Source organism: Cricetulus griseus, chromosome 8, assembly GCF_003668045.3.
Source record: "Cricetulus griseus strain 17A/GY chromosome 8, alternate assembly CriGri-PICRH-1.0, whole genome shotgun sequence".
NCBI lineage: Eukaryota > Metazoa > Chordata > Mammalia > Rodentia > Cricetidae > Cricetulus > Cricetulus griseus.
The window spans coordinates 78,543,512-78,563,707 of NC_048601.1; the positions used below are offsets into that span (position 1 = coordinate 78,543,512).

The following is a 20,196-nucleotide window of genomic DNA, read 5'->3' on the forward strand; positions in this document are numbered from 1 at the left end:
CTAAGATAATTCAAACTCCTTCCATGAGAAGGATGAATACTGAAAACCCCTTCAGACATCTAACATTAATTCTGATGCAGGCAATAGTTTGATCAGAGGAAGGAGAGCCTGCATCCAGGTGCTGTTTGAAGCAGAAACATATACCCACAGCTGAGCACTGAACCATGCTACTGGAATTCAGTTGTGGAGAGGGAGGAGGGATGATCAAAGGAGCCAAGAAGGGGCTGGAAAGACCTGCAGAAACAGTGGAACTGACCTACAAATAGCATGGAGACCTTAGTCATAAAGCTGGGGAAATAACATTGGACCAATCCAAGCCCTCTGAATGTGGGTACTAGCTAGGAGGCTAAGACAGTCTATGGGACCTCTGACAGCAGAGCCAGTCTTTATCCCTAGAGCACAAGTGGACTTTGGGAGTCCATTCCCTATTGTAGCCCAGATAGAGCAAGGAGGGCCTAGGCCCTCCCCCAAACAATGTGACAGACTTTGAAGGTCCCTGGTGGGAGACTTCATCCCTGGGGAGGATTTGGGGCGGTGGGCTGGGGGGGTTGGTGGGGAACATGGGAGGGAGGGAGGGGTCAGGGAATGGGGGATGGATATGTAAATATGAGTAGTAATTAAATAAATTAAATAAAACAAACAAACAAACAACTGAGAGCAATTGCTAAGCCATTTAAGCAGAAATGTTGCTTTTGAGCTGCATGTACCAGATGCCCCATGGGTTTCAGTTTCCTAATGGATAAAGCAAAGTGCACAGCTGCCTCCTGAGTGGTACCCGAGTCCAAGCTGGCTATTGTTCTTATGTGAAGTAAGGGTGATGATGTTGCTCTCCTCTACAACACCCCGTTTTATAACTGTAGAAGGAATTTCTTTCAGAGGAGTGGTTTCCTAGCAGAGACAAGCTGGCCCTTTACTGAAGAGCAGATTCAAGCATCTGGGTAGAAAGAAGTAATGCCTGATTTCCTTCCTAAATTCAGTGTTGGAAAACTCTGGGGAAGTCACGTGACTTGACATTAACAAAATAATGTTGCAATAAATACATTACTGAACAGTTATATTCATAAAATATAAGACTGTTAACTATTTATTTAAAATCTAATGTCTGTTCCTTCGAGGTAGGTTTTTACTTCCATTTTCACATGATTTCCTTTAGGAGTATACACCTACATAAACACCTCCAGCAACATCCGACAGACTCCATCTTCTTTTAAAATGAAAAAGAGGCTGCTTGTGTGGAATGTCAAACAACAAATGTCAGATAGAGGTTGCCAGACTGGCTTTGGGGAATTGTATGTTGAATCCCATTTTGTATGGAATGGAGTAAGTCATCTCAAGTTACTACATCAGAAGGGATAATGCTGCAGGGCAGGCAGACAAATGAAACATGCCTAATGAAATTGGCACTAGATACTTCAGGCAAATGGCTGCTGGTGGGAGAAGACAAATATGGCCTATGACACTCATCTCCCAGTCCAGCATATGCCTCCCTGCTCATACTCTCTGAGTTTCCTCTTGTCCATTCTGTAGCAGTTGGGAAGGTTCACCGGGGATAGATAAAGAACCTGTCTAGTACCCACTGCTGTGCATTGGTTGCAGCAGCCAAGATATCTAATACACAGAGCTCAGAAGTAGATTTTCCAACATGCAAAATGACCCAAATTTTACAATGGAAAATCCCAGTGGATATGTGCTATTCAGACTCAAGGAGCAAGTAAAAGTCTTGTACAATCAGAATACCCTGGTGAGGTTTGGGAAATGAGTGTGAGGAGGTGAGACCAGGTAGGCTCCACAGAGAGGTGAGGCCATGAGCCCTGTATTGGGCAGCTTCTTGGTTTGCAAAAGCACAGGCTTAAAGACATAATGTTTTAATTTGTGTTTTAATCTGGGAACGAATTATTTAAACTTCTCTAAATATAAGGTCCTTCCCTATTAAACAGGAGCAGATGAGTCTTCTGTATGAAGGTGCTTGGAGGCTTGAATGAGATACTGCATATAAGACACTGTTCTTAGTGATTAGCTCCGAAGTGCTCGAGTATGCGGCTGCAGTTATCATCTTCCTTATTACATTACTATTGTGCTGCTCCCTCTTATGCACTCTGTAATTTCCACCACCTCATTCCCCTAACAATTACATGCTCTCCACTCACTGTTCCTTCTTCTTGTAGCCCTTCTGTCTGTGTTGCTTCTTCCTCTAAACAGTTATTAGGTTCCGGACCTTACTTTGTCTAAATCTTGTAGTCTTTCATCACCTTTGTCTTTCTGTTTCCAGTCATGTTGCCATTTTTACCTAGACAATTATTTTTAAATCTTTTGCCCATTTCCACTTTAAGCCACAGGTATAATACTGTTCGTGTGAATGGTATCCATACTGAGCGTATATTTTAGGGCCCATCCACTATGTTATTTATTAGTATTTTCTGACTATCCTTATGTACCTAGGGCAATCATTGAGACATTTTGGTTTTCAAGGGCTTTCCAAGAATTGGGTTATCTGTTTTTCCTGTCGGAAACAGTCCTTTGCCTCATCTACATTCATACTGTAAGCCAACATTGCATTCCTTCATGTTTCCACGTATTCATTCTCCACATATTGCAAGGTATTTATGCACCAAGCTGCTTTGTTGGACCAGGTGGACTCTTTCCCTTTGAGATCATACAGTACTCTCTCCCCACTGTTTCTAACAAGGGATTACATTCATATTCTGGCAACATTTTATAGAATATCACTTCTTTGACTATCTTATGTTTGGTTGTGAGCCTAGCTCTTAACGGCTGAGCCATCTCTCCAGCCCTTCTTTGACTACCTTATAAGGATACATATTTCTGTTTCATATTAAGTTTTCTATCTGGAAAAACAGCCAGTAATGAACCAAGCTTATTTTTCATATATTCTTCCTAAAACATTACTTTCATTGCAGAAAGTCAGTATTCCTATTAAAGTTTTATTCAAAAAGTCAGACTTTCACTATATATTTTCAGACACCCAATATGTATAATTTACACTTCTGAGAGGGTTTTAGGGAATTTTCCTCTGTAACAAAATTAGCTGTGAAGTGTCAGAATGCCTCCAGTGAGTTTGTTGCCAAAACATTTTGTCTTGTCTGTAAAATAAATTCAGATGCCAGGAAAATAAAAAGGAAACCGAGACAAACAGTATTAAAAAAGGCATTCAGAGAAGCAGAAGGCATAGCCTGTGACTCCTGCAGTCTTGGGACCTGGAATGGAGAAAACTGCTCATAAAAGAGGGTCATGTAGAGGAGAAGTGCTTGTGTGCTTTGTGGTTTCTGGATGAAATGTCACAAGGAAGGTAAGACAGTAAACCTTGCCAATGACTCTGTTCCATGAAATAGTTGGGCCATAGGAAGGACAGGTAGTTTTAATAAATAAAGAAGAAATTAAAATAGCAAGGGTATGGAAGGAACATCCATAGTTAGTATTTGTTCACAACTTCACTGTTTTCTGTTTTTCCCCACTGATGACTATTTGCTTCATCGGGAGGCAAGTGCATGTGCTCTTCTTTCAGAAGCACGGGGCCAGTGCCTTCTAAAGGTTTTCTCCTTTGCTGTTGATGCGATGCCAAGTGGCCATAGTGTTCAGGTGACCCAATTGCTCACTTTAATAGCCCCTCTTCAGGAAAGTTCCCCATCTTCTCAAAAACAAGTTTGTAGGGAAAGTAAATGGCAAAGTGAAAAGTCTTCTTCATGTCAGAAGGGAAAGGTGGCATTCAGAGTCTCTTCACGGTCATCCCTAGCCCCTTCCCAGATAGGCATCTCTCCTCCCATCCTATCTCCATTCTCTGAGGATTCCAAAGAAGCTTGGGTCAGACTCAGTTTTCCTCCTTCCTGTGGAGCCTTTCAGCCATCCGTTTTAGCCGGTTCCTATTCCTTGTTTCAGCCATAGACACCTAGAAACACTTGCTACCTGGGACCCCTCTCAGTGGCCATATCTAGCAGTGACTCAGGTAGGTGATTCACACTATGCTTTTGGTTCTTTATCATTATTTTTCCATTCTCATCTTCAGCCTGGTAAGATCCTGCTTTCGGAAGCCCCTCCTCCCATCTCAACTCCATTCACTGTAGACTTAAACTCTTAGCTCAGACTATGCTAGTTCCCCTGAGCAATATAATCTCTGTCTCTATACCTTAATCTTTGTCTTTCTTAACATACTTGCAGGATCCCCTCTACCCACTACATCTTCAAATGTGTGGGGACCCTATATCTTGGTATGGATCTTAGCTCTTTCCTAAACCTTCTCTTGGCCTTTTTTTCTATTTCACTTCTATTCTTTTCTACCACCACCCCAGCTTGCAGAGGCGCCCTCTACCAGACAAACCACAGTTACCTTACTTTCATAAGGTCCAGAGTGTGCAATGCAACCAAGGAGCAGAACACCCACCCATCAAAGGCAAAACCAGATATAAACACCTAGAATCACTTCAAGCATTCTAACCCCAAATTCCTAGATACCAATGCAAAACATAAACATAAACAGTCAAGACAATGTGCTTCCACCAGAGTCCAGTAACCCTACTAAATAGGCCCCTAGAAACACAGTGTAGCTGAAGCACATACAAGGACTTCAAAATAACAATTATAAATATGTTCAAATACCTTAAAAACAGTATTAATAAATCCTTTAATGAAGTCTACAAAAAACCAGTAAACTGGAATGAAATGATGATGAAAATTCACGACATGAAAGTAGAAATAAAATTTGCAATAAAAACTCAAAATGAGAGAAAACTGGAAATCAGAAAAAAAATTAGGAAGTCACACAGAAACCCCAGAGGTGAGCCTCACCAACAATGTGTAAGAAATCGAAAAGGGAACTTTAAAACTCTTTAATACTCAATTAAAGTGAAAAGACAACATACACAAACCTATGTGACATAATGATGGCAGTTCTAAGAGGAAAAGTTATAACACTGTCTATAAAAAAAGAAAAAAGGAGAAGATAGATCTTAGCAACTTATCAGAAAACCCTACAACAAAAAGAAAAAATAATATTCAAAAAGAGTAGATGGCAAGAAATAATCAAACTTGAGGCTGAAACCAAAAAAGCAGAAACAACCACAACAATAAACAACACAATACAAAAAAATAATCAATGAAATGTAGAGGTAATTCTTTGAGAAAACTAATAACACTGATAAAAGCCTAGGCAAATTAATAAAAAGGTAAAGAGAGAATAGCCAAATTAATAAAACTAGAGACAAGGGGGGAACATTACAAAAGATAAAAAGAAATCCAGAGAATCAAATTGTACCCAGCCAAACTGTAAAACTCAAAAGAAATGGATAAATTTCCTGATATATATGACCTAACAAAGTTAAATCAAGATCAGATATGGAATTTAAACAGACCCATAACTCCTAGAAAGTAGACATAGTAATTAAAAGCTTTCTAACAACAACAATAAGGCCCAAGGATAGATTCAGGACAGAATTCTACTAGATCTTCAAAGAAGAGTCAACACTAACATATCTCTAATTATCCCACAAGTTCAAAACTTAAAGGATGTTTAACTAATTACTTTTGTGAGGCCACTATTACACTGACACCGAAATCACACAAAAATCCATCAAAGAAAGAAAATTAGAAGCCAATATCCCTTATGAACACAGATGTAAATATTCTCAATAAAATGCTAGTAAACAAAAACCAAGGACACATCAAAAGGATTATCCACCATGATCAGAGAGGCTTCATCCCAGAGATGCAGCAGTGGTTCAACATATGTAAATCAATAAGTATAGCCCGCCACATAAATATACTGAAAGACAAAAAACACATGATCATTTAAATAGATGCAGAGAAGTCCTTTGACAAAATCCAATACCCTTCATATTACAAGTTCTCGGGAGGCTAGTGATACAAGGGACATATGTCAATATCATAAAGGCAATATAGAGCAAGACCAAAGCCAAAATCAACCTAAATGGAAAGAAATTCAAATTATTTTTTCTAAAATCATGAAAAAGACAAGAATACCTTCTCCCTCCATATCTATTCAGGAAAGTTTTTCTAGAGCCATAAGACAACTGAAGGAGCTCAAGGGGATAAAAATTGGAAAGGGATAAGTCAAAGTATTTTTATATTCATATGATATGGTTTTATACACAAAAGACCATAAAAACACCAGGAAACTTCTAAAGCTGTTTAAACTTTCAGTAAAATAGCAGGATACATAATTCGCACACAAAAAATCAATAGCCTTCCCATATAAAAACGGCAAACAGATTGAGAAAGAAATCAGGGAAACAAAACATTCTACTATAAGAAACACTTGCTAATCTATGTTAATTGCTGGCCTTCTCATAATATTCAGGAACTGGAAATAGCCTAGATGTCCATCAACTGAAGAATGGATTATGAAAATGGTACATTTACACCTTGGATATTGTTTCCCTGGTGGGTGGAAGCAAAATCATGAAATCTCTAGGTAAATGTACAAAGCCAGAAACAATCATTCAGAGTGAAACAACACAGAAGGCAAAAGATAAATATTGTATGTATTCTTTCATATGTGGATATGAGCGTTTAACCCATAGGCATGATGCAATCAATATAATCACAGGGGTTTAGATTTAGCCTAGGGAAGCAGAGACAATGTTCCAAACAAGGGTAAATACATTATGCAGTGTGGAGAGACATGGAGGATATTGGACTAGGAGGATTAAATAGGCATGCATGGGGAAGATGTAGTACGTAGTAGAATTGTGGGGGACAACTAACATGAAGGGCCATTTGGAGGGGGTCATATATAAAACTACTATTGCAGATCTTCTTAAAATATATGTGCATAAGTGAAAGAAATCTAAATGGAGTAACCAAATGAGGGAGACAAATTCCCACAGTGGCTTTTACTATCAAATAAAACTTTCCATGCCAGGAAAGGAAAGTTGCTCTCCACAAAATGATGGAAAGGCCCTATTGTGGAATACAAGACAACATAACTCAATGGACATGGAGAAGTCATCATAGTGCCTAACTATATTCTTCACCCCTGTTGACTAGTGTTCATTGTACTGGAAGGTTCTCTGCATGCTACCTGAGGATAAAAGTAACCACCTACTTATTTACAAACCCTGTTATCTATAATGGTAACTTGATTGGGTGAAACACTGATGCAATAGTGGCACCAACCTTGTGGGAGCTAGAAACCAGTCTCTAGACATAAGGCCTACCCCATGAGATGGAACCATGCCTGCCATTGCTCAGGTGACTAAGAACCTGAGAATAGATAGGTCAGGAATTTAGGCAAAAGCAAATACTACTGTTTTTCTAAAGGAAAATAGCAATAAAATGACTCTTAATGACATTCTGTTATACACATAAATCAGTATCTCACTCACCCTCCATTAGAAAAGCTTCCTCTTACAGTATATGGGAACTAATATAAAGACCTACACCTGGACAGTGTGCATAGAGTTGACTGAATTTGGAACACTTACTTAATGGGATGTCTTCATCAAACCCTTTTCCTTAGGGGTCAAGGACTTAGAGAGAAGACAAGGCAGAAAGATTCTAAGAGTCACGGGATGAATGACACCAAGAAAACAGTATATTTCAGACACAAAAAGGATTGACTCACATATGAATTCACAGAGATTGTGGCAGCATATCTCGGGCCTTCACAAGTTCAAACCAGTTAGGGTCTCAGCACAGAGACCAAGAGGTGGGTTAAAGCTCCCATTTCTAACCAAGAATCTATTTCTCATTGGCAATCACATGCAAAGGAAAAATACTTTCCCCCAATGGAGTCGAGGGGTATAGCAAACATTTTTAAGTGTAGGGTCCACCTATAGTTTTAGGCCAACACTAAGGAATAAGGAACTCAGTGGTATTCTTGTAGAGGGGGGAGAGAGAAGAATACAGAGAGAAAAACACATTTGCTATTAGGAAAAACAAAACAAATTGGCTCATATTCAACAGCTGCATAAACTAATTTAGTGACATATTAAAAATCATTTTAATAGAAGGAAAAGAATATCTACATGAAGATCAAGTGACTAGCTTAAATATTCTTTATGGGGTGACTCATGAAGACTTTACCACGGGTATTTTTAATGGAAACATTGTTCCACACACTGAAGTACTGTCTTTATTCTTCTCCATGCTGTTTCTTCCTTCCCATCTAAAGACAGAAGAAGCCCTTAGAAGAAAATCTGAAGTGTAAATTAGAATAGTACCAGGCAATGGCTGAGTGTAGCCATGCCGTGTGTGTGTGTGTGTGTGTGTGTGTGTGTGTGTGTGTGTGTTTGTGTATAGACAGACAGAGAGAGAGAGAGAGAGAGAGAGAGAGAGAGAGAGAGAGTTTACTGATGAAAGCTTTCTGGACAGAGATGAGTGTAGGGGAAGCTGTAGCCACGCCTACTTAGGGGCTGGCTATGGGTGTGTCTGACCACACTTGTGAGGGCGTGGTCAGGGTGATGTGGAGCGAGACTTGAAGGGGACTGTGTTTCTCTTTTGGTTTTACTTTTGGGCTTGCGTACAGACTGCTGCCATGCTGGCTGGCTAGGTTGCTCTATAAGTAAGGCTTTTCCCTATTAAATACCCTTGTATTTCTACCTGATTCTGTATTGGTAATTTCCCACTATATCTGGTGTCAGAAGTGGGATATTGGAAACCTATACCCCATTTGGAACAGGCTGTGGGTTCCACCAGGCCTGTGGCCTAGGCCCGAAAAGTGCCCTCTCTCCACAGGTGCTCCCAGCTAGCAGTCGACCCGCTGCAGCTGAGATGCTCAGAACCATCCACCCAGCTCGGAGACAGTTTCTAGCTGCCTAGAGGTGAATAGGCCTTGGCTTTCAGCAGAGGCTTCCCCTGGCTGCTGCCGCGGTAAAGCCACATCTGTTTCAATGGTTGTGGCTGCAAGGCCGTATACTCTTTAAGATAAGCGCAGCCACTTTTATGACCTCTCTCCACCACTGACCGACTGCTGCCAAATGCTGCATGCTCCATTTCAACTGACACTCCGGCCAGAGGTTCAGGTACTGACTTCAATCAAGTTGAGGATTTCAAGCAAGATCTTCATTCAAGCGAATCCCATCAAACATGGACTGGTTACAATCCATTCAAGACTTTCACTATACTAACATTTTCTTCCTACAGGACCCACATGACTATCATCATCCCATTTCAACAGGAAGTAACTTGGAGGATGCTACGCCCCCTTTCCCCATTGTTGTCACTTAGGATAATGTATATACCTAGTTAGGGATAGCTTCCTATTGTTTATGGTTGGGATTGGAAGGAGGTGTTCAGGCTTGGATACCTCTCTCAGATGACTTTAGGGTTTAGTTAACATAGACAGTTAGGATGTGACATAAGCAGATTGTTGTATCTTCTTATATTTTACCTTTATGATTGTTAATTTTAGATACTGTACACTGTTAAGTTTTAATCCTCTTTTAGACTAAAAGGGGAATTGTAGGGGAAGCTGTAGACACGCCTACTTAGGGGCTGACTACAGGTGTGCCTGACCACGCTTTCAAGGGCGTGGTCAGGGTGACGTGGAGCAAGATTGAAGGGAACTGCGTCTCTCTTTAGGTTTCACTTTTGGGCTTGCGTACAGACCGCGCTGCCATGCCACCTGGCTATGTTGCTCTGTAAGTAAGGCTTTTCCCTATTAAATACCCTTGTATTTCTACCTGACTCCGTGTTGGTAATTTCCCACTATAGATGAGGACTTATCAGAGTCCAGGTGAGGACTAAAGAGGATAAAGATGGTGAAGTGGAGGGCAGCACAAATACAGCTCAATGAGTAAAGCTAGAAGAGATTCTAAATGGCGCATCCTTCTAGTATTTCCCTCCCTGCTTCTCTTTCATCCTTCTCTATGCATGTACCTGAAACCCTCATCTTTCCCCAAATTCCTCCCAATGTGTTACTACAAAGGAGACAACAAAAGTAGCCTCTAATTTTGGGGCTCTGAACTCTTCTAGGTTGGTTTTGGTCTTTCTTTTATTTTACTCTGTGAGGCATGTTTTCTATGTGGCTCAAGCTATGCAGTGGAGGCTGACCTTAAACTCCTTATTTTCCTATCCTTATCTTCCGACTGTTGGAATTACAGGCATGTGCTGCCACTGACAACTTGATATTTGTTTATTTATTTATTTATTTATTTATTTATTCATCATTTGTTTATTTGTTGCTTATGTGTTTTGAAAATAGAATATTTTCTCACACAATATATTTGGAATAAGGTTTCCCCTTCCTTTATTCTTTGCAGTTCCTCCCCACCCCCTTTCCCCTCTGGATTCATTTCTGTCTCTCATTAGAAAAGAACAGGCTTAAAAGTATGGATTGCATCATGAGTCATGAATTTGCATGTCACCCTTGTGCAAGGACCATGCTTTTCTTCTCTATATTGTTCTAATTTCAGTGTATGTGCTACCGAAGCAAGCACTTAATATTTACTTTTTAAGAACTGCTTAAATACATGTCAGAGTTTCCAATGTCCTTGGTCTAGAAAAAGCATGCATCAATATGCACAAGGAAAACCTTTCTTCCTGCTAGAATGGTAGTAGTGGTCCAACAAATGGCACTGAAGTCATTCCCTACATATATAAAGGTCTCCTCCCACTCTCCGAAGAAAAGGTGTAAGCATAACCATTTTTTTTCACATGGTTTAGCTAGAGTAGCCACAGGTAAGTTGGAAATTGGTGGGAAACAGATACATTTGAGAAAGACGAATGTCTTAGACAACTTAGGAGAGCATATTGCCTGCCCATGGAGGTCTACACTTCCTTTACATACTGAAATGTTGAGGCACACAAGTAGATGAGGTAGATTATGGTAAGAAGACAAAGAGCAACAGAATTAATACTTGTAAGCATATATAACCAAAATTGTAGTGCTGTGTATGTGGTACATATGGAAAATCCAAGCATTTTAGAAGCTGAAGCAGGGGTATCCCTCCATGTAAGCCAGCCTGATCTACAGAGGAAGAAGCTGTTTCAAAACCAAAGCAAAACATATAACACAAAACTGAACTTCATGAGGTGGCACATGTTTTTAATCTCAATACCCAGAGAAGATAGTGGCAGGGGTATCGCTGTGAGTTCAAAGCCAGCCCAGTCTACACAGTGAATTTCGAGCCAACACAAACTAAACTACCTTAAAATAGTCCCTGGGATTCTGTAAAGTCAATCATCCTCTAGCTCTACCATTCCCTATACAATGTATCATGAAAAAAAGATAATTTACCTCAACAAATCAAGAATGAACATGAAATTATTCTAAATTTGTATGGTCAGCATTTCACTATGTCACCACTGTCAGCTAGCTGATTGTTACCTTTATACTAAAATGGTATCTTCAAATAATCCATTGGAGTGCAAATTTGGAACAGTGAAATTTTGTACTTCTATATCCTTAAAAATACATGAGGTACTTCATTAATTCCGAATTCCCAAGAGATGACTATTTCTAATGCCTGTTAAAAAAAAAAAAAACCCTCAGAATCACATGAGAACTCAATGAGAAGCTACCACTGGCTGTGCATGATTGGATTAGAGATGCCTTATTGTACATATACCTGCCAGAAAACCTGACTTGGTTTATGAGACAGAACTCCAGGAAAATTTGGTTCATGGATAGCCTCAAACTCTGTTTCAGAGAAGCCTTATTGTGCTCTTACCTGCTTACCCACAACATGATTTTTCTTTAGGTAATAAATACTTTGTTACTTTTCATCTTTTAATCTTTTCTCTTGTTGAGTTAGATAATCAATCCCTTTAGTTCTTATCTACATAATCTATTGATCACCTTTTTGCAGCTATTAGCTTTTCCATTGTTTTCTCAAGTATTAAAGAGGCCACAGTAATTTTTAAAGGGCTTGGACAATTTTATGCTACTACATAATTTATCATTTTCTTGATAAATAACAATGCCATAATTCAAATTTGTGATTATCAGATTGTCCATTTTGAAACTCTCTTCATCCCCTAATTCTGAGCTAACACACACACACACACACACACACACACACACACACACACACACACACACAAAGTAAATCACCACTTATTTGTCCTCATTAAACTTTATCTTACTTATAATCACCTTGATTAATTTGTCAAGGTCCTCATAAATTCTTAAAGTGTGGTTGAAGTCAATAATCACCCCTACTCAATGAAGAGTAATCTGCATATTTAATAAGCTTACTCCCTATTCCATATTTCAAATCAACACTGAAAAGTTAATTAGTATCCAGACTAATGCTGACTTGTGAAAAACTACTTTATTCAATATATCCTTCAAGGCTGACATTGAACCATTGCTCATTACCTTGCATATAGCCTATTAACAAGTTACAGTGCAATAATACATGCTAATCCTACATGAAACAATCCTCAATAAAATACAAAGTGAATTCAAATGAACAATCAATACTAATTTTTAAATTTTTTCATAGAACTTTTAGGGAGTTCAAAACATTAATCATATCATCAAAATCTTTATGAGTATGGGATGACAATGGGAACCAAGGAGAAGGAAGTTGTAAGAAATAACTGTAAGCTTATTTACTAGCTGATAAAATGATCCAATGAAACAATCCCTCACAGTAATATAGCAAGTCATGGTGTTTGTGAATCTCAGCAATAGCAGAGATGGGGGCTCTTCACAATAGACCAGGAGATTAAATCTGTACTAATAACTTAAAATTTCCCAGTGCCAAAAGATGTGGTCCTTCTTCACAGTGCAGTAGGCCTGGGGATGCAACCAAAATACTTATCTGTATTTTCAACAATGACCCAGAGAAATTGTATTCCATCTAAGTGATACTTTGTTTTGAATCAGTTTCAACTAAGGTTGGTATAGCAGATCCATGTGGTTACTGAGAATCCTTGCTGAAAGCCTGAGGTTCAAATATATGAACTGCAAATGTGCCTCCAAACTAAGTTCAACAGGGAATCGAAAGAACTGACAGCATCTTCTCATGAAAACCACAGTCTTCTTGGAAAAGAGCCAAAGCCAGCTGCTGCTGACCCTTCTTCTCAGTTTCCCTGTTCCTTGTTCTTTCCTGAGTACCTGGCTCTCTTCCAGCCTCATCCTCAGCATCAGTGCCAGAGAATGAGGACTCTACTGAGTGTTGTATGTGTGTAGGAGAGCAGACAAAGCCATTAAACAAATTGTGTATGTGCAGATGACAAGACACAAGGAGAAACTAAGAGCATCCAAACTAAGGGAGTCTAACAGCTCCTTGGTGTATGAAGGAAACAAACACACCAAGGTCACTGGTAAGGTGTAAAAGCCAGAATAGAAAGAAGGTACTTGAAATACAGAAGCAGAAAAAGAAGATAGAAGTGTGATGGATGGAAGTCATTGACTTGCAGTTCTTTCTTTTATTGGTATATATTCATTGTGCATAGTGCTGTGTTTCTAGCATCTTGTTCTTTAACCACCCTCACCCATATTATTCTCCTTTCTTTACCCTCTCCACCTACTTTCAGTTACTTTATTCCTAACCTCAGTCTGCTTTCTGCCTTCAGACCACATAAATAAGTAATGTTATGTGTCTATATGAAATTAAGAATCCATAGTTGAAGGAAAATAGTTATTTGTCTTTCTGAATCTTACATTACATAATATGATAATAACCAGATGCATACATTTTACATCATATAACAATTTCATTCTTTGTTACAATTGAACAAAACTACATATTTTATAATGCATGCACACACACACATACATCAAAAATCAAAACAGAATGAAAGACAAAAACAAAAAGCAACAGATAACTATCTGCCTGATTACATAATTGTCTGATATGAGTTGAATTGTAATAAATAGATGTTCAAGGAACTGTGATATGTTGATTTAGAATCCTTACATTATAGCTTATAATATAGTTTTACATTTTTTATTTTTATTTTTTTGAGACAGGGTTTTTCTGTGTAGCCTTGGCTGTCCTGGAACTACCTTTGTAGACTATGCTGGACTTGAACTTACAAACTTCCACATGGTTCTGCATCCTCTGTACTGGGATTAAGGGTGTGTACAACTGTCAAGCATATTTTTAGGTTTTGAGGAAATTCCTTATTGTTGTTCATATTTTTACATAAGCAGTGACTCCATTTCTTCACATCCTCACCAGAGTTTATTCTTATTCATTTTCCTTTTGACAGTCCTCTGAGTGGTGAGATACAATCTCAATGTAATTTTAATTTGCATTTCCTCAAAGACTAAGAATATTTAATTTTTCAGATTTTACTGGTCATTTATATTTCTTTTGAATTGTGCTCATTTCCTTAGCTTGTTCATTGATAGAGTTGTTTACCTTGGGTATTCAGTTTTATTATTTCTTTATATATCTCAGATATTGATGATCTATCAGGTGTGTAGCTAACAAAGATTCCCCCCACCATTTGGAACTCTTTTTCTTTACTTTAATAATAATTTCCTTTGCCATGCAGAAGGTTCTAAATCTTATGTAATCCTATTTGTCAATTCTTGTGATTGTTTCCTGAGCATTTGGAGTCCCTTTGGTCAAGACCTTGCTTATGCCTACATCCTGAAGTCTTTACTATAATTGTTTCAAAATTTAACTTGTAATAAGATAAGATATCTGGTGTAGTTTGACTTGATTTTAGTAAGGGTAAACAATTAGTCTTTCATTCTATGTATAAACACCTGACCCTTCTAGCACTGTTAGTCAAAGGGGCAATCTTTTCTCAAAATGTTGTTCAAAGATCACATGGATAGAGTTGTGTGTATTTACTTCTGAGTTGTTCTTTTCTATTCTATTCTACCCTATTGCAATGGCTTAGCTGTCTGTTTTGTGTCAGTGTCTTGAGGTGTTTGCCTCTATGGCTCCATGGTATAATTTGAAGTTTGGTATTGTGCTTCCGTTATAATATTTTTTAGTATTTGTCTTTTCTTTGTAGATGTGTTCATCATTTACTTGAGCATATATTATTACATCATACATATTTTGTAGTGCTGGCATAAAGTCAAGGAGTTCTTTAATTTTTGTTTAGAAGACATGTTTTTCTTTCTGTTCTAATTACAATGCATGGCTTTGTGATTATAATAGACATGCATAGCAATCATTGTTTCAGAGGTTGAAATACATTATATGCCCTTTGGGATTTAATAATTTTTGATGGGAAAATCAATATTTTCTGATAAGTTTACCTTTGTTGGATTGGTGCCTTTCTCCTAAAGATTTCAATATCCTTTCTTTGGGAGGTTCTTTTCTGGTCTCCACTTACTGGTCTAAGTGCCTTGTGTATCTATATGGCAATTTCTTTTCTTACACTTGAGAAAAATTTCCTCTGAGATTTTATTAAATTTATTTTCTATATCTTTAAAATGACATTCTTCCCATTGATCAAAGCCCATTGTTGGCAGATTGGGTCTTTAAGGCTATCTCATAGATCTTGTATATTTTGTTCATAATTTATTCATCTTTGTCATTTTCTGAATTTTTTAAACCTACCCTGTCTTTAGGACATACCTCCTTGTCTATCTTTCACTTGATCTAGTCAAGTGGTGAGGATTTCTACAGAGAGTTTTAATGACTTATTGAGTTTTGTTTCCAAGATTCCAATTTGAATTTTTCAGCATTTATGTCTCTATTAATTTCTTATTTCATGGCCTAGAGTGACATATTTATATAGTTTAGCTATTAGTGTTTTCTTTGGATACATCTGGAGATTTTTCATGTCCTCATTAATTTTGTTGAACATTACTATGAAAATTTTTATTCTCAATGGCATACCTTATGGAAGAACTAATGATTCAGAGGATTTATGCTACCTGTAATTTTATGTTCTTTTTTTCTGTTTCTAGATTAGGACTTGCAGTCTGTAATAAGGTGTTGTTTGAAAGTTGAAAACAAAAAAGCCACTTGTTTTATTTCAGTGGAAGCATTTGTAACATTTAGGTAGTAGGAGTATACAGAGTATACAGTAAGATCAAGATGTTTTCCCAGTATTTGACTGGTTATCAAGTCAGTAGATGAACAATCAGTTCATGTACTTAGGGAGCAAAACCTTGACTCCAGTTCTATTATGAGAGTTGAATATTAAGTGGAGAATCAACCATTGATATGTCTACTTTGAAGATACAGTAATAGACAATTTTTTAAAAGATTGCTTTTTCTCTGGAGTTATCACCATCCCTGATTTCAAACTCTACTACAGAGCTATAGTAATAAAACAGAATGGTATTAGCAAAAAACCAGACAGGTAGATCAACTGAATCAAATCAAAGACCCAGGTGTAAATCCACACACCTATGGACACCTGATTTTTTTTTTTTTACTAAAAATCCACAATTATACCACAGAAAAAAAGAGCATCTTCAACATTTGGTACTGGCATAACTGAATGCCAGCATATAGAAGAATGTAAATAGATCCATATCTATCACTTTGCACAAAGCTCAAGTCCAAGTGGATCAAAGACCTCAACATAAATCCAGTTACACTGAACTTGATAGAAAAGAAAGTAGAAAGTAGCCTTGAAATTATTGGCACAGGAGATAATTTCCTGAACAAAACACCAGTGGCACAGACACTAAGATTAATAATAAATGGGACATTGTGAAACTGAAAAGCTTCTATAAGGCAAAGGACACTGTTATTAGGACAAAATGGCAGTCTACAGAATGGGAAATATCTTCACCAACCCCATATCCAACAGAGGACTTATCTCCAAAATATATAAAGAACTTAAGAAATTAGACATCAAAAACTGAGATAATCCAATTAAAAATGGGGTAAAAACCCAAACAGAAAATTCTCAACAGAAGAATCTCAAATGGCAGAGAAACTCTTAAAGAAATGTTGAACATCTTTAGCCATTATGGAAATGCAAACCAAAACCACTCTGAGATTCCACCTTATGTTTGTCAGAGTGCCTAAGATAAAAATACAAATGGCAGTTTATGTTGGAGAGGATGTGGAGCAAAGGGGACACTCCTTCAATGTTTGTGGGATTTTAAGCTTGTACAATCACTTTGGAAATGAACATGGTGGTGTCTAAGAAAATTGGGGAACAATCCACCTCAGTGTCCAGCTATACCATTCTTGGGCATATTCCCAAATAATGCTCAATCATACCATAAGGACACTTGCTCAATTATGTTCATAGCAGGTTTATTTGTAGTTTCCAGACCCTAGAAATAACCTCGATGTTCCTAAACTGAAGAATGGATAAAGAAAATGTGGTACATTTATACAACAGATTATTACTCAGCTGTTAAAACAATAACATCAGGAAATTTGAAAGCAAATGGATGGAACTAGAAAAAAACTTCCTGAGTGAGGTAATCCAGACACAGAAAAACATGGTGTTATGATAAATCTTTTTGCCAAATGCTGCCTGAGCCCCACCGCCAAGTGTGTGCTTTACGCCAGCCACCTGCCCAAGTTAGGCCCAAATAAATACACAGAAACTTGTATTAGGTACAATGCTGCTTGGCCAATGACTAGGATTCTCATCTGTTAGCTCAGTCTCAATTATCATACATCTATATATTTTATAAGACTTATCTTATTGGATGCCTTATTGGCGTCCCTCCTTGTCGGTGGCTCACATCCTGCCGCTGGAGGAGGCGAACGGGAAAAAGGGACCCTTCCTGTTTCTCCTTCGCTTAAATATGAGTCCCTTTGCTATGTCACTTCCTGCCTGGATCAGCACGTCTCTACTACATTTCCCAGAATCCTCTTTGACTCCTAGTTCCATCTAACTTGCTGTCTCATTGGCCAAACAGTATTTTATTTAACAATCAATAAGATAAACATACACAGAAGAACTTCCCCATCAACATGGTATGTAGATATTAGCTGAAAAGTAAAGGATAATCATGATATAATTCAAAGACCCATAAAGGCTAGGCAACAATGAGGGCCCAAGGGGAGATGAATGGATCTCCCTGGGAAGGGGAAATAGAAGTGATTTTGTGGTGGACTGGGTTTGGGAGGGGATGGGAACATGAGGGATTGGGTTGGGTGTGAATAGGTAGGATGGGGTGGATGGAGGGGGAGAGTATAGAAAGAGATGGCTGGAAAAGTCAGGGTGTGTTTGGGTGTGAGATAGAAACTTGGTGCAAGGAAAACTCCCAGGAATCTACAATGATGATCCCAGCTAAGACTCCTAGAAACATAAGATGAGTAGCCTGTGCTGGCCATCTCCTATGACCAGACAAGACCTCCAGTGGATGGATTATGACACTGACCAGTCTACAACCTTTGACCTACAATCTGTCTAGTCAATGGGATATGCTGCAAAAAGGGTAGTGCAGAGATTGTAGGAGTGGCCAACCAATGAATAGTCTGGTCTGAGACCCATGCCACTAGGGTAAACTCATCCCTAACACTGCCTGGAGTGCCAGGATCCAGAGTCTGGATGGCCTAGAGTCCTTGAATAGAACCAAACACCATTGGAGAAAATAATGTCAATGTGATGATGGCTAATTATATTCTGCTATACTCATAGATTGGTGCCTAGCCCAATTGTCGTCAGAGAGTTTTCATCCAGTAACTGGGAGAAACAGATGTAGAGAACTACAGCCAAACATTAGGCTGAGCTCAGGGAATCCTGCTGAATGGAGGGAGGAAGGATTGTATGAGCCAGAGGTATCAAAAACTTTGCAAGAAACACCACAGAAGCAACTAATCTGGGATCATAGGAGCTTACAGAGTCTGAACCAACAACCAGGGAGCCTTCATGGGAAAGATGTAGGCCCTCTACATATATGTGACAGTTGTGTAGCATGGTCTGCTTGTGGGACTCCTAACATTGGGAACTGGAGCTGTCCGCAATGCTTTGGCTGGCTTTTGGGAACCTCCTCATACAAGGTTGCCTTGATCAACCTTAATAGAAGGGGAGGTGCTTAGTGCTACCACAACTTTATATTCCATGCTTTGTTGATATCCATGGGAGGCCTGCTCCTTTTTGAACAGAAACAGAAAAAGAGTGGATTGGGGTAGGGGAGGTATAGGGAGGGGGAAGGGACTGGGAGGAAGGGAGGGTGTGGAAACTGTGATAGGATGGAAAATAAACAAATTTAATGAAAAGAAATTTCAAACAGTTGTGGTAAAAGCTTGGAAGTGTTTTTCAACTTTAATAAATTAAAGAAGTAAAGGAACATGGATAGGATGGCATGTACTAAGCTCTTAAGTAGTAAAGCAAGAGTGGAGAGTAAATAAGCAGAAATAGAGTAGTAGTAGTTAGTTTCAGAGAAACAGACTAAAAAACAGAAAAGCAGAAGAGGGAAATTAGGTAGACTGGGAAAATAATAGAAAGGGGATCAATAAAGCTACTTCAGTTAAAAATAGAATGGAAAACAGAAAGGAAAATAAATGAGACAGACACCTTAAAAACTTCCCAGCACTTGTGGCTGAGGTAGCAAGATCCCCAACTCCAACTTGTCTTCTTTGGCAATGCCAAAAAGGAGGAAGTGGACAGGTAGGACCAAACTGATTCTCTAAACTGAAATTGGAGAGCAAATAAAGGAAGTATAACAGTGAAGGAAAGAGACTTGTTCAGGTGTTCAGGGTCAGTATGTTGTCCCTAGCATGGGATTAGAAACAGCTTCTATTCCAGTAAGGCCCACTCCAGTTGTTCAGACATTTCCACAATGCCAAATCTCTGAGTATAGATCTGTATCAGTTGTTCTAGATTCTGAGGTTTTTTTTTTTTTTTTTTCCTAGTGATTGAGCCTAGGAACTGATATAACACCCCACTGTATGTTAGGCCAGAGCTCTACCACTGAGTTATATTCTCATAACAATTGATAATTTCTATCATTGTTATTCCCTCATGGTTTTCATAAAAATATGTTGTGCTCTTGAGGGAGCAGAAAGGTTGAATTGGGGGATGAATGGAAGGAAACAAGAATGGAAATACCATAATAGAGGGAAACATTTTAGGTTTACAGAGAAATCAGGCACTAGGGAAATGTCTGGAGATCTACAAAGATGACACCAACTAACAATCTAAGCAACAGAGGAGAGGCTACCTTAAATGCCCTCCCCTGATAATGAGATTGATGACTGACTTATATGCCACCCGATAGCCCCCATCCAGCAGCTGGTGGAAGTAGAAGCAGACACCCAAACTAATCACTGAACTGAATGGGAATCCAGTTGCAGAGAAGGACGAGCAATAAGCAAAGGGGGCCATACCAGGTTGGTGAAACCAACAGAAACAGCTGACATGAACATCGGGGAGCTCTTG

At 38.6% G+C, this 20,196-nt stretch overlaps 1 protein-coding gene and 1 pseudogene across 3 annotated transcripts in view; both read right to left on the reverse strand.

Moving 5' to 3' along the window:
- Grid2 (glutamate ionotropic receptor delta type subunit 2) overlaps window positions 1-20,196 on the reverse strand; it is a 1,393,268-nt gene that overhangs the window by 283,863 nt on the left and 1,089,209 nt on the right. The gene's annotated exons all lie outside the window — the stretch shown is intronic.
- LOC113836524 lies at window positions 10,296-10,409 on the reverse strand (annotated as a pseudogene).